This window comes from Balearica regulorum, chromosome 3, assembly GCF_011004875.1.
Source record: "Balearica regulorum gibbericeps isolate bBalReg1 chromosome 3, bBalReg1.pri, whole genome shotgun sequence".
NCBI lineage: Eukaryota > Metazoa > Chordata > Aves > Gruiformes > Gruidae > Balearica > Balearica regulorum.
In genome coordinates this window covers 63,801,845-63,824,152 of record NC_046186.1, presented here as the reverse complement: position 1 = coordinate 63,824,152, position 22,308 = coordinate 63,801,845, and positions in this window count along the sequence as shown.

Genomic DNA, 22,308 nt, shown 5'->3' with positions numbered 1-22,308 from the left:
AGCTGCTTGCCCAGCTTTTGCTCTGAATTGTAACATTCTGGATGACCAATTTATACTACTAAAGTGGTGATTTATGTTTGAGCTATAGTTTTTAGTTGTGGTTTTTTCGTGGGGTTTGTTTGTTTGTTTTGTTGTTGTTTTTTACTACAAAATCATAGTAGCTTTTACCAAACAATGTTTAGAATGAGAAAGTTTTGTGTATTCCTGAAAAAAACAGGACTTTTTCCTTAAATTACCCTAAATGGTACAATGTTTGACTGACTCCATTTGGGATTTAGTTGATGTTGAGTGAACTTGCTGATCTACTACAAAACATTGTAAAAACTCAGCAAGTAGCCTGGCTCTACAATGATTCTGTTGTCTTATAATGAGATTATGAAAGTATTTCTTTATCTCACAAGGGTTTCATAAAAATCAACACATCAAAGAATGAGCGTAATGTAAATTACAGTAGAGAGAAGATAGACAACAGCTTGGACAAAAAGTAGAGGAGAAAAAAAATATTTCTGTGATAGCGCCAAAGGGCCTCAGTGAATTACATTCAGAAGTAAGCTGAACTTAATTTCCTTGTTTTAAAAGCCACACTGAGGATTTATGTAGCTTGCAGTGCTTGTTGTCAATAGTTTCAAGTGGCCATGTCCACCCAAACTGCAAGAAGGTTTTAGTCATGCAAACATCTTTTTCACAGTCTAAAGCATATTCCCGGCCTCCATATATATATTATTTTAAAAGGACAGAAAAGTTCATATGTACTTCAGGATTTTGTAAAAGTAAACTTTTGAAAAACTTGAAATCATTATAAAATATTTCCAAGATTTGTGTTTGTTTTTTCAAACACCAGTGTGGGTCTGTATACATTATAGAAATATATATAATGTAATAAAATGGGGGAAAAACCTTAATCCAAATGCACTGAAAATTACACATTTTTCTATGGCAAGTTTGTACAGCTGCTGTCAATAAGGTCATTATTTAACTGTTTTCTAGATGGAGACAGTTTATCTTATGAAAAGGTTTTATTTTGTTTTTTAGAAGACGTAGTTCAACTTTGGCTTGGCTTTTGCAGTGGAGTACAGCAAATCCTTTTTCTACAAACAAAATGTTCTAATTTACTGCCCTCGATAAGATCCCCAGGCTTGCTTAAATTGTTCAAAGTGTTAGAGGCGTAAAGTATGCCAAAAACTATACTAGAATAAATATTGCATATATTTTCAATTTGCGGGTGAATGTAATGCAAAGCAATTTTGGTTGTTAGGCACATTGCAGTCAGGCTCTGTGCAGGCTTCCCACACACATTGCTACCAAAGCACTTCACCCTGACAGTTAACACCGTATGATATTCCACTCTGCGATTGCCTTATGAGCAACAACTGCCAACTCGGTCTGCAAGTTTTGGAATGTTTGAACCCTATAGACCTGATGACTTGTTGGTTTTTTTGTTTGTTTTCCTTAGCACCATGCTTTTTACATACAAATACTATGAATATCGGCTCACTGTGAAGGATTTCTACTGCATACTTAACTTTGCCTCCTAGAAAGCCAGTTTTCCTCAATGTAGTTTCGTTTAAAGTCATGGACCACCTTCTTTCTAAATGAAGCTACTGGATTTTTTTCTCCACTTTCTGTTAGTATAACAACCTTGTGTTTATTGAGAATATGAATAGGTAAATTTGTCTTCAGTGTCTTTCTAAAATTTCTTAGAGCATAAGAAAAGGGTTAACTGTCTGTATAAGTTGACTCATTTGACTATTAAAAAAGATACACTCAGTACTTTGAAATGGGAATGGCCCAAAAAGTGTCTCAGATGAACAAAAAATATTCTTCCTCCAGCAGTACTGGAAAGAAAAAGCAGCAGGTTGTGGGGAGAGAAAGGACAGCATGCCTGGTTTTATGCATTAACTTACATTTATATTGGCTCATTTTGTATTACTCACCAGACATTTTCCAGTTTTGTTCCACAGTGGTCAGATGAAGAAATCTTAGAGGATGGAGAAAACAGGCAAAGTGAGGGTAGGCTGCTTTGGAAAGACGCTGAAGACCAATAAACACTGCCTTCATTTTATTCAACTGTGCCCTCTATCATTTGTACTATGAGAGCTCAGCATCACATGTGGCTTTGGAGCATTTGTCATAGCAACCAAACAAATTTGTACATGCCTAACAAGACAAAGTGTTGTCCAGTCATACTACCTTCAGACCCCTGCTGTCAAAAAAGATTTGTAATAAAGACAGCTATGACTATAGTCCATCCACACATATTTCAGAGAGAAACTTTAAAAAGTCACAATTAGCGCACACATATAGAAATACTTTCCTTGTTTTAGAAATGTAACCTGTACACCTGTAGAACTAGAGAAAGCCATTGAATTAATGGTGCCAGAAAGCCTACCTACCACCTACACACCAGTAAAATAAAAGAATACAGAAAAACATATCCAGCTAAAGCAGCACAGAGAATCCTAATTTTATTCAGTAGTCTAAGTATTTTTTATGATTGTAGGACCCTTTATATTGAACTCAGAGTCAAATCAAACTCACTGGAGATGAAGGGCATTTTCAGAAACAAATCCTGCCGCAAGGTACTGCCAAGGGCATGCTGACTTTTGGATGGGCATTCAAATAAAATTTAAGTTCATGATCCTCTTTAAAATGTAACGGCTATAGAACTCATCCATTTAGTTCATCTGCTATGGGTGTAGCTTTTCCTCCCTCCTATGTCTGGTCTCTCTATGAGAACCTTTCTGTTTTCCAGCCTTATGCCTCCTCCCAGAGCTGGAATAGTGTGGTTCTTGTACAGCGTAAGGTTAGACCGCAGCACCTGTCCACTATGCTTAACTAGCACACCTGCTCGGTTCTGCTCTTTCCATCTGGTTTTGGGAGGTCGGAAAGAGGTGAACATGGCAATTTGACAGTCTTGTTGTTCCACATTGCTCAAATATGGTTCATTTCTAAAATTAAAACCGATGTATTTACAGGAAGACAATAAACTAATAGCATGCTGGTTTTATCCCATCTACAAACACCCTACTTAAATTTATTTGTTAGATTTCTCTGAGCAGTTCCTTAGTAAGAGAGATTATATTCACCCAGCCCAAATTTCACTGCTCTGGTTCATTCTCAGGTTTTGCCCCTGTTTGTCTAAACCCGTTCATCGGGCTCACCACGACACTGAGCCCAACCTCTTCAGTCCAACAATTATGTTGTTTAACTAAGAGAGTTTATTTGTAAAATAAACACCTCATAAACCCAGTCAACTCTGCTGCTTTGTTGCTGCTTTGCTGACATATTTTAATGTAAGAAATTCCTGCATGCAGCTGCACTCAGACAGACAGCTGGCCACCAGCATCAATTGCCTGTGCTGCCTCTTCGGAGCAGCAAGAGAAATGAAGTGAAATGGCAGAGATTCTTCTCACTTTCTTGAACACTCCTGGACTCATTATAGGTCTGTGAAATTTCATCTTTACCTTACCTCATTCTTGTCCTTCAGTCACAAATACTGATGGGAGACACAGAAAAATTGTGCCACTCACACATTCACCACAAGTAGATACAGTAAGATAAGTGTTCAATTATCCGGAGAAAATCATCCCGATGCACCTTGTTAAAGGCACCAAAGGGAAGCAGCAGACATCTTAGCTGAGCAGACAGTGCTGCCTTAAATGGCCGTCAGAAAAGGAAGAGAGGACTGGGAGAATATTGATTATGTGGCAATTTAGGAGGCAGGAGGACTGACGTACTGTTCATGTTGACATAGTTCAGCAATCTTTTCTACCCGGTGTGGCAGCCATGCTAATCCTCTGTGAGAGCCTGACAGGTTTATACACCACAGCCCGGCTTCCCACGTGAAAAAACCTGCATAAAGATCCTGTGTGAAATAATGTTTTGTTACAGAGTTGCTGTTTCAGGGGTGCATCATACCTAGCCAGCCTTTCATAGGAAAATAAGGTAATATTCAAAGACAACAACTTGCCAAAGGGAGTAGAACAAAGTATTCCTGTGGCAATTCCCATGTTAGGCTATCAGGATAAAACAGTGTTGTCGTATGTATAGGAAAGAAATTAAAAGTTCTGTTTAAGTGTAAGATTTTTTTTTCATTCACCACTCAGGGAAAAGAGCTTTCACACGGGGGGGGGGGGGGGGGAAGGTTTTTCTGTGCTGATCCGATTATATGTGGCAAGAGAATCCTACTTTTTCTTGGGACGGAGTGAAAAAGCAATGATGTAATTCAACTGCAGACAATAAATGAACAGGAGAAAAAGAGTTGAAAAACAGAGTGATGCACTACAGGAATCCTGTTGTAATAAGAGAAAAACTCCTTTACTCGTTATTAAGCATTTTGATTTAGGTGAATGGATGAAATGTAATTTAGCTGTAACAAGATTCAGTACGTAAATTCCTCAGGGCAAAGATCATGTGGGGCTTTTTGGGTATTTACACATATCTCAACCCCCACCAGAGTTTCTGGGTACTAGGATACAAATATTATTGCTGCTAGTACTACTTCAATGGTAGTAAATGCTACAAAAACATTTAGAAGAAACAGAAAACAGATAAAAATCTTCTGTAAAGAAAAATAAAATTTAAAAATGGCTGTAAATTACATGGAATATACTGAGATTACAGCACTTGGCAGTTTATGGTTCCTCTCTCCTTTGGACCATTCCTGAATTAAGCTCAGAATGGCAGCTAAGGCCGCTGGCATAAAATTTTGATTCTGTTAACATGAGAGCTCTAACATCTATTTTTTTATGGGAAGAGGTTAAATGACGGCCAGTAGAGATCTATTCAGCCCGGGCTAACATGCTACGTCTGGCATAGACGGCATATCCATCTCACAATTGCCAAAGCAATCCTGGTGTCTTCCCCTAAGCCTTGCATGCAGCCTTGGGAGTGTGAAGGGAAAAGGTGCTCCAGCTTTGGGATTGTATGGATCTCTGCTCTCAGCATGGCATCGTTCTACTTCTTGGGGTTTCAGCATCTCCATGTGGCTCAGCCTTGCAGCCCGTCATTGATCACTCATGCCACAAGTGACAGAGCAGAGTCCCAACCAGTCACAAAATTGGGGTAACCTTTTGGCCCTCCAAAGTTGAGTTTCCAACATGCTGGCAGTGGTCTCATCATTCAAACCAGGCTGAGCCTGGACACAAACGTCAGCACCTATTTCTGTACTAGGGGACATTTCCTAGGCCAGGTCTGGAGTCACACCCTTTCTTATGATAATCTTCCCTACCTGAGGCATGAGGTCCCTCCCGGTCTCTATGCTCTAGCAGGTCTTCTTGGCAATTGCTAGACCCAAACTCTAACAGCTTCTCTCTTATATGTGGCATTGTGTCTTACTCCTTCCTGCTCCCTTCCGGACCAGTTACCCCCTCCAAATGTCAAGCGACACAGTTCCCTCCAGGCACTGGTTTCCCTCCTCTGTTGCATCTGATGTTCATCCCGTTCCCCATGTTATCCTAGAAAGGGGGTGAGGTATTTGTAACGTGCACTATTCTCCCAAACTTTCTTCTGGATTAACAACATGCCAAATTTCCCCTCCTCCAGTCTGCTTTTATATCTTTCCCTTTTCTTCCCCCTCAAATAACCCAGCTACTTGAAGATCCCCTGGTTAGAATGCTGACATGAAACTTGCATGTCATGCTGACATGCGGCTATCTTGCAGAGGAGAAATGAAACTCCATTTTACTATTTAGAAATTAAAAAGCATATTTTATTCCATTTCCCCCTCTATATTTCCTTGCCAGCTTCCAATTTGATTGCTAGCTTGGGGTTTTTGTCCTTCTTGCACACAGCATTCTGCCGAAAGCTTCTGTGTACCTTTTTGGATGCGGAAAGCTGTAATGTTCCACCCACTGCATTGCAGCTGTGATTGAGAAATAGTCTATAAAATACAGTGGGACTCCCAGAAGATCTGAGACACTGTTATAAATATATTTAATGTTAATAACCTATGTTTGTTTAAGAATCATATCAGACATTAAATAGGGGCATTATTTCTCCCCATAAAGACTGTACTCTCCTCCTTTATTTGAAGAAGTTCACTATTTTTTTATTTCATTTCCATTTGATTTTCATGAAAACAGCTAGCTGCTTATTCCTTAGCGACCACTCTCTTACCGAAGAAATTGTTGTGTAACAATATGCTTTATGCCTGAAAGGCAAAGCTTGTCTTCAGTCCGAGCCCAAGTGAGAGAAATGCCTGCCTTAGAGCGGTCCTCTTCCTTTCTGGCAAGTCTGGTCGGTGAGCCATCAATACACGTGGTGTGGTGGAGCTCACAACAAACCTTCTCAGAAACAACTACCCTCAAGCATTCTCAATGGGCATGAAGAGTAAAGCCCAGGCCATTACAACAGGTCAAGAGGTAGATGTAGATAGATACTGTAATGAATATAATCTCACACTGTCAGATTTTCTCCAAAATGTGGGCTACAATCACAGAAACCACCAAAGCAACCATCTAACTTAACAGTCTTGCCAACAGATGAGATTTTCACATTTCATATGTTACATTTCATATGTTACATTTGATATGTTACTTCAAAATTATATTTCTAAGAATATGTGTATTATCCTAACAACTTATTGAGCTAGCCATTCTATGTTATTTTAAAATGGATTTTCTTAATTGTTTTGCAGTAGTACAAAATGAAGGAGCCACAGTACACAGAGGAACAGGACTAGGCAGGTGTTTTGCGAGAAGGGAAGGGAAGGGAAGGAGGAAACAAAACTCTCTCTCTTCATTTCTGTCTCTATCCACCCCAACTGAAGCAGAAAGTGATTTGAAATAGATTTTGCTTCCAAAAACTCGTATACCTGCTATACAGGGAACAGTGTTATCATAACAACAGAATTCATGACATACTCTTCTTTCTATACTGTCTATTTGAAAAACTAGCTCTGCCAAGAACTAGTTTATTATGTGAAGAAAGTGCTCACTTTATTTTCTGGCTAGACACAATTCATTGTTTTCCTCTGGGTGATGACAGGTCTCCTCCCTGTTACAGTTGAGATCTGGCAAACAGCTATTTGATGCTGTTAGAAAAAAATCTTTACGAGAAGTAAAGGAAATGTAAGTCTGATTTAGAAACTCCTTTAGAAGGTGAAAGGCAGAGACATGTCTGTTTACAGGTTAGTGGGGGACAACAAATCAAGGTTAAGTGAAGAGTATTTCAACATTCACCTTTTTGCTATTTATACTAATAATTCGGGATGTGTCTTTGCACATGTCTGTTATGAAGATATTTCTAAATGCAAAGCATAGGTTGGGCTTTGGTCTCTTGGGACTTATATTCCCTGCCTGAAAGAAGAAGATAATTATAACTACATATATCATAGCAGTATTTTATGTTAATTTGTTATGGCACATTTTACATTAATTTTATATTTATATATGTGCATCTATGTAAAAGCCTCTAGGGAAGACTAAGTATTACATTTCATGCTCTATATTATGTTTCATAATCCTTAACACTACATTCCTTCTCATTATATGATGAGCCGTTCCTAAAAACTTGAAAAATCAGGAAACAATTACTGGGGGACTGAGTAATGGTAACTCAGTTGTCATTCAAATTCAGAAAGCCTTTTAGTCTCCTATTTCTGTCCAAAACTATCTATGAGGTAAGATGACTATATAGAAAAAAGAAAGGTGAGTCTTTGGTCTATGCAAAAGATTATTTATTTTGAGTTAGTATTATGAAAAATGCTTCTTCAGTGAAGTGAAGGTATTCTGTAGTTAACAGATAAAGCAGAATTCTAGGACTTACTGTCTTTGGTACAAAAGCTGATGAAGGATTCACAAATAAATTGGCAATACCTTGCAGAAGATATACCAAACATTCTTCATCAGGAATAATCTACTCATTGAATCCAGTAGCTTCCTCCCTGAAAGAGAGGTGGTGGTGACACCACCTTGATAGATGCTGACAAATCTGCCTTTAGCAGTTGTTCTCATTTTAAGAATTATGGAGTGATTCTAATAACAGCAGTGAAATTACAACAGGCTTCCCTCACTTTGTATTCAGACGGCGAAGCCAACATTCAACAGTGATTTGAAACAGATTTCCCATAATACTTGGAAATCTTGTCAGGTATTTATCATCTTGACCACACCCAGTACAGTAAATCAGAAAAAATAAATTGATTTGAGCTTTTGATTCTCCTCCTCTTGAAGAAGGATTCTGGTCTGGGTGGCTTGACGCTCCCTTTTCTGATGTCTGTTGGGCCATGTTCTGCAGTTGTATGCTACTTAAAAACACAGTATACATCAATGAAGCAAACCAAAACCACCTGGGATCTGAGAAAGTCAAAAGTGTGGAGGTTTTGATTGTGCAAGCAAACAAATAAAGCAGGTATATATATTTTTTCCAGAAAATATTTCGGCCTATAAATTAACGTGTATAAAAAACCCCATTCGTACTATCTGCTACATGTAACTGGAGCTGTAAATCCTGTGGGAAAAGATGTTGTTAGACAAAAGAAAACAATATTGCTAACCTGATCTTTTGCAAGGATTATGGCATAAAAATGAAACAACCACGCCCCCTCCCCTTGCTTTCTTTTCCCCTATCTTGAGCACAAAGTTGTTATATAAACAAAATATGACATCTACAACTGAACAAAAATAAAGTTAAACTCTGTACCCAGATAATAAACACTTCAGGAGACTTTTTTAGGAATGATGATTTGGGCAATATTTGCACTTCCAGAAACTGAGAAGAAAACTTGTCTGAACACTTGTTCTTAGTTATTCTGTCATTTACCATTCTGAAATTATTATTGTAACAAAGTGGATAGGAAAAAGCCCTTCCTTACATTCCATCCTGATTTATATCTAAACTCTAAAGAGAGACTCTAAGCTCTCCTCCCTTGCCCTACCTCATCCATGCTCATATCTCAGCCTCTTAAACCCTAACTTTAGTATGCAATCTGGCTTTTTAACACTTTCATTGTCATAATCTCTCCAGCTTTAGGTGTTTGGGCTAAAATTTTCCCAGTGGAGTATCATCTCTGGGCTGACGTTTTAAGTAACAAAATTATGTGGGAAACCAAGTGGTCTATTATTTCCCATATTTTATACTACTTAGAACAGTTTTGTTCAGAATCTTTTTGGCCTCCACGCTTTGAAGTGAAGATGGTAGATTTATTCTCTTGGTGTCTTTTTATTCCTTAAGAAAGACCACTTCAGCTGGACAAGCTGTAAAAAGTCTGAAAAATTGCAATTCATGTATGTTTAAAATAGACTTGACAGAGCTCTTTAGCTTAATTTTCTAAAACTTCTGTCTGTGCTGAGCATACTCAAAGCAACACAGACTTTTCCTCTATTTCTGCAGACTGTTGTAGGACCAGACTCTAGGACTGGAACCAAGGAAAATAGCTGCCACCTTAGACTGTGCCCTTTGCTGAGGTCCAGGCAGATTGGAGGAAAAATTAACCACTTTGGAGGAGAAGGAAAAAAAAAGAGGAATCATGTGATCCTATAATTAAAGACTTACTGTAAACCATATGCAGAAGTAAGCCAAATTATGGGAAATCTCTACTTCAGTGTTGCTCCTTAGCTTTGAGCGTCTTTTCTGAAATCTTATATTCTTTTGACATTTTTTGAATAGATGTTATTGATCAGATTTATTTTCCTTCTTCAGTTGTCTACCAGCAAAATTCTTACCAGTTTCAGCATGGAAGCCTTATGGAGTAAGGCCCTCTTCTGTTGATCGGTTAATGATTCATATATATGAGCAGCTTAAAAAGTAAAGTATATCGATTTGAGCGCACTTCACCTCAAACCATCTGTAAATACTTTCTCAGCACAGGCTACCTATGGCATCTTTTCTGTGACTCTGTATATCCCTATAAGCAATGGGTGATGATCGGTGGCTAAGCCAAGGCCTAGAAGGCACTGATACTAACTTGTGTCACCCTTTTGTTTCCTGCTACAACCCCAGTGCTAATCTCCCTGTTCACATATTGTTTGCTCTTAGCCTTCCCATCTTCGCCCTACAAAATGGCAGCACCTATTTATGTTCTCCCTTTACGTGAAAGTATCAGTATAGCTCGACACTATACTATAAGCTTTAATAAACCCTCAAAATATTTGAACTTTTCATGGTGCTAATTTCATTAATATGAAACAAATCCAGGGTCTCACATCAAGATAATTAATAGGCTGAACTCTTGGTCCCGTCCAGAGTCACAGCTCCGTTCAGACACATTATGGATAATTTTTTTGAAACCAATTGCTTCAAATTCAATTACAAAAACTTAACAGAAAGCACTGACACCAAGGAAAAAACTCCTATTGTTTTCTAAAAACCCAGTTTCCTGCACACGTACACAAAGGCTGCAGATGTCCATTTTTTCGATCACAAATATAGGCAGCAAATTTAAAAAATAATTTCATATTTTAATAAAGTGGTTGAAGTGTGGCTTTCCAATTGCAGCCTCTTTAGGAACATCAGCTGTAGCATACTTTCACAAAGCATGCATTAAAAAAAAAAAAAAAAAAATCAGCTCTGAGCTTAAAACAGTCTTCCGGAAAATACATTTGCAATTCAGTTATCAATATCTGGTAACAAATACATGACGAGAGCACATAAGAAAAACACTGAACATGGTCAGATGTTGAGTTACTATTTATCTTGATTAACTATAAAATTGACAGTGTCTTCTGTGTTATTTTTAGAGCCTTGATTTAATACAGAGGAAGAGAGTGTGAGAGGGAAGAACTTGGTGCAGGATAAAAAACAGTTTTATACTAAATTCATCATTCAATGCTAAAAAATATGCCATATTAATGCCGCAATAAAAAACTAGCACGTAATGCTTCCCCATGCAAAAAGCAGCAGGCCAGCTTTCCATGGCTGTTGCTCTTCGCCTTTCACACCCGCCTCATTGACCAACTGGATCTATCTTGAAGGAGAGACCTTAAATTCCTGCAAGCAGACTGTAAGGCACATGCAGTAGCAGCAGTGTACTGACATTTGCTAAGCACCAGAGTCCCTCAAGTGACTGGGAGCGAAGCCATTGACGTCACCGAACAATAGGCAAAATATTTCCTCCTCCTCCATAGTCCTGAACTGTAAACACTCAGCTTGCACACAGCAGGCTGAACATTTGGGGAGAGGCGGAGAAGGAGAATGTGAAAAACTCTCAAGTGATGCTGCTGAAAACAAGCAGCTGTTCCTGCATAACCAGTCTCTCCTTATTCCTTCCATTTTGCTGTGAAGATTGCTGGTGTCCCCTTAGTGTGGGTCACATGGTATAGAAAATAAAGCTAAAATAAGCTATAAATAAAACTGTGTCTACCGAATTCACAAGGAATTTTTGGAAGTAAAATGCCTAACATTCATTACAAGAAAAAAGCGCCCTCTCTCCCTCTTTCTGTCTCCGTTATGGATAGCTACAGTGTTGTAACAGTCATCCATGCATTTTGGGCAAGGTGTCGTGGACTGAATGTAAGAAAATTTCCATCTCAGTCACACTCTCTCTATGCACCTACATTATTGCAAGCCAGAGAGAAAAAAAATAATTCAGAATTATAATTACAAAATCACATAGGTCAGTATATGCTCTAGATTCACTGTAAAGACTGGTTTAACTCCTTGAGTTGGAACATTATGCTTACGGCACAGGCAGAAAACCAAAAGGCAGAGTTAATCCTGGAAATGGAAACCTAACCACAGCTTCTTGTGACTATATCTTAAAAATACTAATGCATGGATTCGTTAGGATCTAACAATTGTTGAACAGAATATTTCACACCGGTATAAACAGTTAAACAGTGCTGGCAAATAGTAAATTTGGGAAACCTAATTCAGCTCTTTTTTCTGCAGCCTCTTGGAAGCAGCTGCAATCCTACAAATAGTAAATCTTCCCTGCTTCCAGAGCATCCCTGGGAAGATCCCTGGAGTGGAGGAAAGGAGACCACTAGAAACAGGGAGTCGTGCAGGGCTGAAAAGTGCTCAGAAATGTTATACTTCTAAAAAAGCTCAAGGAAACCACTGAATCGGGGAGCCATGAAAGCTGCTGTAGGCTGCCTCAGAGAATATACTGGCTTATTTCATCCATCAGTGTAAGCTAGAGAAATGAATCTCTCTTGGACTCCATAGCCTTTGATTTGAAAGCCAGCATTGGAAGAAACCCTAAGAAAGAGCTCCATAAAGAGATAAATTTTGTTTTTAAAGGCTTGTCTGAAAACATCAGCTCAATGTGCCTGGAGAGAGCCTTGGAGTGCCAAAGAAAATACTTGTGTAACCCGATTGCTAACTAAATAGTCATCTCCATGGAAGTCAAAGTGATCCAGGCAACCATAATTTCTATTTTTCCTCTTGCTTCATTTAGTTTAGCTCACTTTGTCCACAGAAGGTGGTCAGTAAGACCCCTTGCATATTTGTTCTCAAAACAAAGACCAAGGAATCACCCCCTTTACCACGTTCTGCAGAGGGCAGCATGTAAGAGCCAGAGAGAGACATCTTATTTTCCTGTCCAATGCTGCTCTCTGTTGAATGTAGCTGTAGGTGGCACATCACATTTGCAGCATTATTGATTTATGATTTCAAAGTGCTGAACAAACAACTCATTTTTTCCAAACAGACCACAACTAATTACTCATTATCCTCCATTTAATAGGCAGGAAAAGTAGGTGGGCAAATAACCTAGTTTGCTGTGCAATTAATCTACTAGGCCACAGTGCACTAATGATGTTGCCTCATGTTCAGCTGCTCCGCTCATGCTGAATTAGCTCTATGGTTGGAAGCATCCAAGTGAAGAAGAATGAACCTCATCATGCACTGAAGACAGTGCGTGCAGCAACAGCACACGCGATTGATTGCTCTTCTGGGGTTTGACACCTACTGTTGCACGTGCTTCGCCCCGTTAGTCGATGTGCCGGCACTGAACCTCTGCACCCTGCTTGTGTTTTCTCTGCAGCAAGCAATGTCTGAAAGGCAGCTTCTCAGCTTCTCAGAGAAAGGGCATGCTGCAAAGTAACACTTTGCTGGATTGTTTTCCCTTTCTTCTTTCTTTGTCATTTTTGTCTTCGGATAGGCTGCCCTAGGTCAAATACTTCCTTTTTGCTGCGCTAGGTGGCAAAATCAAAATGTGGGAAATAAAATAACTAGATTAAGTGAATAAATGGCTGCCTGGCATGACCAGGTATAGTCAGACAAGTACGTGTAAAACTAGCACAAAATGCTATATTTCTGAGCTGATCGAATCTCACCCTTGCTTTACTTATACGTGAACAACCACCTACAATGCAAAGCGTGCGCTTTCTTCAATCGTGTACATCTTGTTGGAGACTGGGAAAGCCTTGTACTGCTTTGGGAAGCCAAATATACTGAGGTAAATTTGGAAACCTGTGCTTTACTAGACGTGCGCTATCAGAGATCAAGTGCCAAAGCCAAGGCAGAAATGTGAATGGAGGCCTGAGCGTAGCCTGCGCTGCCCAGCTGAGAAGATCTCAGATCTTGGCGTATGTCCTAGTCGTATCCTGGTCCCAGAGTGGTGTGACAGTAAGGTGTTCAGCTACTGTCTTTAGCAGTATTGTTTTCTGCAGGAGGAAAACTGAGGTATCTGGATTTGAATGGGACCAAGATCCTAGGACCACCTGTGAAAATCTTTGCCACTCAGTCTAATGTCTGTCTTGGCATCTTCCTTGAGTAGCGCTATTGCTGGGAGCCAAGTGCAAACTAAGAGTGAGCTACGTACTCTTTGGGGAACAGCCTAAAAGAACAGCCTGAAATGTTAAGTACATTTACTTCATTCAGAGTAATGCCCTTTTTAAGCATACCTTTAGGCAAACATTTGTGCATTTAAGTTTTACTAGTACAAATACTCACAGAAAATACATCTTCTCTTGGTTGCTTGCCCACACAGATATGACTACCATCTGATACATTCTTATTCTTGGTAACTTCCAAGGTTTTCCACCTTTTCTCTTTCACAGAGCTGAAAACATATCTTTCTCAGTAAATGTTGTGTATAGGACACACAAACATTTCAAGTTAGTCCCTGAACATGTGTGTTGAAGGAGTAAGGAATGGGGGAAGTAGTGACAGAAAGAAAAGCAAAGGAAAACTTCCCTCATTGAAGGAAACATGCTTTTTGCATTTTGATTACTCAGAGTGTGTATAGCTGAATGGATTCTACACAAATTCACCTTCAGGCAGAGCCTGAGAAAAGAAAATGTGGTGAAAGTACTGGAAAAGTGTGCACTGTAATGAAGTCTCCTGCAATTTTAACTTCAGTGAATTTGCATTACATTAAAAGATAACGGAACATAATATTTTCTCTGGTTCCCATCTGAGCTAAAATGGTAGAAAGTGTAATATATTGAAAAGAATACAAGGAGCATTTTCCCTTCCATTAACTGGACCTATGACAATCAGAAAAAACAAAGGTAAAGCTAAAACACGTATGTAATTCAAAACATAAGCAGGTTCTTTAGCTTATGCACATAGTGTCAGAAAATACTTTAGTAAATAGCATCATTGTGCTCCCAGGAAACACTGCATGGCTAAATTTTCAGAGCCTAATGTATCTTTACACAACAGTCTATAGAAATTTGTTCTGTAGATCTTGCTTTAGGATCTATCACGTTATAGGCATGTCAATCATGTTGAATTAAGGCTTCTCTTTCTTTAGTAAGTCCTTCAGCAGTCATGAGAGGGAAGTTTACTAAAACCAGGTATCTCCATGTCCATAAGTTCTTAGCATCCACAGGTTAATTATGTAGGTAAGTACCCCTATTAGGATTTAGAAATATAAACTTGAGACTCAGATTGTGAATTTTGGCAAAGAGGTCTAGACTGAAATGCAATATGTGAAACAGGTATTGCTACTTAAAGTAACTGGAGGAAAAAGGATCCTCTTCACAAGACAGAGTTTTGACATGGAAACCAAAGCATGCTCTGCATAGCTTCTTGAACTTCTCTGGATGTCACCTTGAATTCATACTGCTGTTGACACACAAGACTGTGATGACTGGGCAGTATTTCCAGTCCTTATGTAACAGCTAGGTATTTATTCCCAGCAAGAGTACCCATGCAAGCAAGTAAAAAACCCTTATATACTATCAGAAGTGACAGAAATTAGATCAACAATGATAAAAATCAAAGACAGAATGATGTTATATACTTCTTAGCTGGTGGGGTTTTTTTAATTTTACTGATATACTTGCCTAAAAAATTAGTGCCTTTGTTCAGAAAAACCTCAAGAGCTGTAAAATTGAAGCAGTGTGATTTCTACTACTTGGAATAATTGAACCCAGTAGTGATATTGGGAGAAGCATCTTGGAGCTGCTAGCCCAGTTTTTAAGAAAGTCCAACGGCAACGTGAGTGAACACATAGCTAATAAAAGGAATACAGAGAACCTTAGTGAACTGTAAAGAAAAGTTGAATTCAGACTTTCATTGAGGATCCAAGTTAGCTTTTATCCAGTAACTGCTGAGCTGTAGAAACTTGATTGTACTTCTGATGACGTCAGTACAGCTTTGACATGTTAAGGAAATTAAGCACAGGTAGGTCTATTGTTCTCAGTCTGACTAATTGCATGCTTAAAATTAGACATTCATTAAAGAACACTTAATTGAAGTACAGAACTGCAGTGGGAAGAGGATTAGTTCCTGCAAAACTGTCATTATTCACTGCTCTGCATATAAGCAAAACTTCTTCTCTGGCTCTGTGTCCTATGTGGTAGGTCAGAGAAGATAAACTTTTGTAGTGAGCACAGTGGCTTCAGCTCACGGAAGCTTACAATATGGCTACAGTGTTTATCTTGTACCAGAGTAAATTGGTGTAATTCTCTTTATTATGAATTATCCGTCAGAGACCTACCAAGCAAACCCCCTAGGAAACCTTATGCAGCTGGAAATATTTCCTATTTTTTAAATTTTCCTTATATGTAGCAAAAAGAAATAAAGTTAAAATAATATAAACCCCAAGAAATTCCATGTTGTACGCAAATCAAACACTGATAAAGGCTAAGATGCTGACATGCAAGGTCATAGCAACTGTGCTAAGACTTGGCTTACCCCCAAGGTTGCCCTGACATTCCTCATGTTATTTATAATTGTGGAAGTTAAGAGCAGATTTATTTACTTAATAGGAGACTCAATCCATTGCTCTAGAGCTACCTTAGTAGAAAGGCTGATATATATCAAAGGGTGATGTTTACGGACAGCTGAAAATACAAGGCAAGCAAACCAAAACAGACTGAAAACTCACCGAGAGTTTTGAGATGTACTGGTAAAGAACAACATACTTCTTTTGGCTAGATATTCACTGTAGATTTAGATGAAAAAACATGATTTCATCCAACATTTTTGTGGTCAATTTGCAGCCAGGATGTTTATATAAAGTAAATAGCTGGAATTGGAAATTTGATTCTTTGCTTACCGGTAATATCTCAAATCTGAAATGCACTTCATGAGTTTAGCTCAGAACCTGGGTTATACACAGCTAAAATTTTACATTCACATCTAGAACACACTTAGCATCTTCCTCCTGACCCTGATTATTCGTTGCCATTCATCTCTTTCACACAAGTGCAAAGGGAATAGAAAAGGGTTATAAAATATTATGAAAATGTAAAATACATTTTAAAATGCACTTTAAAAACGTGCAAAAGACAACCATGCAAAAACATGAAAAGCAGGTTCATGTTGGTTAATTCTAGAGGAAATTATAGCGTGAAATGACATCATAGCATATTTAGAAAGTAGTCTTTGGAGTTATTCTACCTTAGGAATAGACCAACACTGTGTATCACCCTAAACTAGCAACTGATTCAGCTGAGCAGTAATGAAGATGTGGAATACAGTTATTCTGTATGATACTGACCTAAGGAAAAACCAGATAATCCAATGTCATGCCAATATATCTTTTTACTTCATATTAAAGGTTCTCATTTTTTCCTAGTCCTCTTTTTTCAGGTTTTGGGGGGGGGTTTGTTTGTTCGTGGTTTTTTTGTTGTTGTTGTTTTGTTTTGTTGGTTTTTGTGTTGTGGGGTTTTTTTGGGTTTTGGTTTGGTTTGGTTTGGTTTGGTTTTTTTGGTTTTTTGGTGGTTTGGGTTTTTTTGTTTGTTTGTTTTTTGTTTTTTTTTTAGGATGACTGTATTGTCTAGAAGATTTTACTGCACAAACTGCCTGGATTAAATTTAGTCAATAAAAAGTGTTTCAGAAAAGCAGATTATGGTTTTCAGAAACGATGGTCATTAAATCAGGCACCTGCAATCTAGAAGAGAGACCAGAAAATGAGGATTCAATCAGCTATTACATTTATTTTCTTCTCAAGCATTCCCATCAAATACTGGTATTGGTTGCCGCACTGCTTTACTTGAATGCTTCTCTCAATTGCACTGAAAATTCTGCTGTTCTTTTGCTTAAAATGAAGGTAGCTATGAGAAGGAGCAGTTTCATTTGACAGATTTCTAGACGAAGCTCTGAGAGAACAGAAGCTCAGCCTGCATGAAAGTAAGAAGCATGTTCATTTAGCATTTGCCTCTGGCTTTAGGCATATGCCGCTAAAGCTGCTAAGCTTCAGACGTTGAGCATCAGGCTCTGAGAGTGGATATTCTAGATGAAAATGCAATGAGAAAAGCTAATTCATAGCTATCAATAAAGGCTATGAGTCTTACTTATGCACAACCATTCCATTGCAGTCTCCATCCATGTGATTGCCAACCTGCCACAGCGTCTTACAATTTTGAGAGCATTTCCAACTTTGCAAAGGTCAGAAATCTGAAATGGACCATCATATCTCACAAAGAGTATTTAAAGACACTGCTCCTTTATGTGTCTGCATAGGTTTTTTACTAGAAACAATGCTGTGGCCAATATCTTAATGAGTTCTAGTCTTTTGACAGAAAATACTTATGTAATCTTCTCCTCAAGAGAAAAAATATTTGGCAAAAAGATGCACCTTAAACCAGACCATGCAAAAATGAGACTTTTTGTGATTAAGGTGTTCAGAATACATTTTTTTCTAGTTCAGAAATTCACATTTTATTAATCCTTAAGCACTAGAGGGTTTTTCATAATGGCATACCATTGTTAATCAAAAGGTCTCCTCTGTGTTTCTCAGAATAAAGCCAAAGCAAAATCACATTATGCCTGAAGGGCAATGCGAATGATATCTCTTGTTTATCGTCTATTTAATTTCTTTTTTTCTATGAATACTTGCATTTTCTCTCTGAAATTACATTAAGATACTGTTTTATACACCTACATCTACCATTCCACTGCCCTCTGCTGGAAGGAATATATCCTAGAGCCTATTCATGAAAAAGTAGACGGTGTGGTTGAGTAGGGGCTGGTGTTTCTGGACCCAAAAACTGTGTGTTCCTCCCCTGGTGAAGCCTGCAAGCAGTTGGCTGGTACACGTTGTGTGTATCCACAGGCAGATGTTTGATCATTATCTGTCTCCAGCACAAATAAACATTCCATTCAAAAAAGTAAAAACACCGAGTTAAGAAAACATGAAGACTGCACATTTAAGTACCCAAAAGTCAGGAAATGCCAGAGGTAAAGTTTCACGTGGAAATGTGTCTCTAATCCCATGTGCATATGCATTTACAGTGCAGATTTTAATTAGATGGAGGAAAACCTAACTCTTTTTTCTTCATAGTTTGGGGACGCTCTCAAATTCAGGTAGTGTTCAGTACGGTTAGCCATAGGTAGGGATTTGTCTGAACCTATTCTCTATACTAAGCTCCCCAAAATAATTTCAGATGCTTTTCTGCTTTTTGTTATTGAAACCAGCCCATCTACAAACATAAGATGCAAATTAAATTCATTCATAAACAGACTGAACACACAAAGTCAATTTGAATTGTTTGTCTACTCTGATCTTTAATTAATAAATTATTTTGTAGAATAATACATTTAGCCACTCTTACCAAGCCAAATAACTATTCATAGCTAGCATTTTGCATAAGCAAAAGACAATTAAATCAAGAATTGCCTCACTTCGTTACCACCTAACTGCCTGAAGTGAATGAAGGATAAGTTAAAATCAGTCATACAAACACAAAACATTACATGAAAATGAGCAGATCTCTCTAACACACTATCATTGTCAAAAAATAATCAATAAGGCAATGCTGATTAAACATTTGTCTTGCTGCATTTCAAAATTTCTCCATGTCTTTGGTGCAGCTTCTCCCTGGAAACTAAATTACTTTCAGGTCAAGAGGAGCATTGGTACATTAAAAAAAGGCTTCTAAGAGAGACTGGGAAACAAACAGTATGCAGAAAGGAAAGGGTTCCTATATTTCTTACTTCTGGTTTTGATTTAGCTTGCAATGACAGATCTGGAAACCACTTCTCCTATTCTGAATTCATTCTGCCGAACAGAGAGGAAAATGAGAATCAAAGAGCTTACTTGTTTCACTTGAGATATTCTCACTAATTAAGATCTATTTACAGATTAACAACAAAAAATGGTACGTGTGCTGCTAGGCTCAAGGTAGTACATACCCTGTAAGTGACACAGATATAAAATCTACTTGTAAAATCATTTATGTTTATTTCGTCTACAGTTTTGCTGTAAGAGAACTGAGGCTAGTCACAAGCTACACACAAGAAATATTTTTTTTTTAAAAAAATCATACCCAGCATACAATCCAGTCATTCAAATTTTCATCAGAAACCGGTATTGTTGTTCACTTGCAGCTGCTTTTTGTCAGACTAAATTTTATTTTACAGAGCATTACAGTAACATGAGTAAACCCCTTTCTGGCAGGAGTTTGTTACAGATTGGAGAAGCCCTTCTCCTCTATTACCTGGAGGCAGTGCAATGTTCAGCAAGTCCCTTGGATCCAAGTGGATGTGGTGGGAAAATCTAATTAAACAGATTTTTTTTTCTGGGGTCAGTGGTTTTGCATTGCTCTGGAGCAGAAATGCTAAGAAAGCAGGGACAGACCCGGTTGTGTTTTGCTGCTGAGGAGTCAGAGTACAGAGAGTACAAACACAACATGCTCCCAGACCTCGGACGGGGAGACGTGTCTAACCTGGTGTTACCAGCACAGTTGGGTGGTGTAACTTCTCCGCTCGAAGGCTTCAGTCACAGACCTTTAAGGTTTGTTCCTATAATTTAAACCCATGAAGGAAAACAAAACCATCCTGACTTCCTTTGCCGAGGGAAATTCGTGATTTGGGTACGTCTGTTTGACACATGCTTACCCGTTCTTCCAGGTCCCAGAGCTTTCCAGCAAACGAGCCACAGAGCTGTTCCCTGCCTGTTCAGGCAAGAAAATCTCCTGGTACAAGACCATATTTTTCTTTCCCTTCAGTTGAACCTTTGCCCATCTTCACGTAGTGGGCCCCACTTTAATAGAGGGATTATTCCCTGTGTATTTAAATACATAGGAAAAAGGAAATTGTCTAGAAGTACAGAGTGATCTCATGGCTGTATCATTTTTCCCACCAGTCTATTTTGGAGTTGAAGGCAGGATCCTGGGGCTTGCAGCTCAAAGCCACCCGACCTAAGAGACTCATCGTCCTTGTGTTCCCTCTCTTGGTTCTCAGCACAGTGCAAACGAATCAAGAAGCCTGTAAATGTTTTGAGTAACATAATACTTGAATGCTAACACACGCAATGTTGCCTTAATTAGTGATTTTGTCGTCAATTTGGTGACATCAGGGAATGCAGTGGAGTGCAGTGACAACTGATGAAATGGAACAATCTCGGTCTTAAATCTAAATGAAGTTATTATTATGTGTGTCTGTACAGAACTAGCATGAAAATTAAGTTTAAAAACAAGACAAAAACCCCAAACAAAACCTCAAGCTAACTAGAATGACTGGGGAAGGAATGATTTAAAAGGAGATTTTTATTTCCAGAACAAATTTAAATCTTCAATGGCTAAACCCAGGCATGATAATATTAGGTACCACTAGTCTTACAATAGCACCTCACAAGCACTGACAGGTGTAATAATAAATAAAATTTCTCACATTTCTGTCTTACAATACAAGAAAAATGCATTGATTTCTAGAAGCTTTGGGAAAGACATGGGATTATTCTTGTATGCATTCTTGCATTCTTATGTAAGTTATTAAGGGGAGCTATGTTAAAGAAATGAGTTTCAGTATTAAAATATTTTGTTCTACGGTCATGAGGCAGGGGATAGGGAGGAGGAAAGGAATAAGTTGCTCAGTCTTCTGCCATGAAAATTCTCTTTTTTTCAGAAGCACCTGTTGGTTCATTGCTTATATATTTCAGTGAACTATAGCTTTTATGACACTGTCTGCAGAAGAATCTCCCTCACCAGTAGCTTGAGCTGCTCTAAGGGAAGTTCTGAATCCTAAACCAAAAATCTTACAGTTGACTTGGAAGCTTGCACATGCGGCAGAACACCAGGCTGGTGAGCTCTTTGCAGTCTGTGTTGCTAAGGAGACGAGGGGCTGATTTTGGAGAGCACTGTAAGTACATTTATATAACAAGGAGATGCAGGTTTCAGTGCCGCAAGTGTATGGATTTCTCCAGTAACATGTATTGGATATATTTGAGAGGGTTGTTTTTTCCCCCCCAAAAAAACATATCTGGGAGAATAAATGGAGAAAAATTCGAGACAAATTTAAGGGTGTTTTTCATTTATTTATATTTATTTGTTCTTGCTCTCACACTATTTAGGTAATCAATAGTATCAGTGGAGTGAAAAGATTCTGAAGAATAGACTTTATCTAAGTCAGGATCATGCAAAATAGTGCCTAAAGGTTGTACACGGTTCCAGACTCATTTGTGTGGCCAGCCATCAGCTGGCAGGCAGCAACCAGCTGTCCAGTGAGGACTCATAGCTCTGATCCACGAGCATGCCTCCTTCCTCACCCAGCAAGTAAAGAGAGGTAGGGCTGGCTGGGATAGAATACCTGCAACCTACTGTTGACCAGCTGAACTGTTTTCTTGCCTATCCTTAATTTTCAGGTACATTGGATGACTGGGGGTGTTCAGGATGAAACATTTTTTCTAAAGTATTCTCTCTCTCTTGCCCTAGTTCAATTTTATCTATCTTTTTCCATTTCAGCTGTACATTATGACAAGATATTGAAAAGGCTATAATTCTCACATTTGGTTGAAAGGAGCTGTAGAGTTTTGTAGGTTATATTAACTGATTTCGTATTCAGTAAAAAAAAAGAAACAACCCTAGCATACTAATAACTTCTATTTTGATTAATAATTTCAACACAATTTATTAAGAGAATGACATTGAAACAGATTATTCTTTTTTGTTTGGCATTTCACATGGAAACATACAGACATGTTTGTATATTGGGAAACATGTTTGTATATTGGGAAATTACTCACTTTTA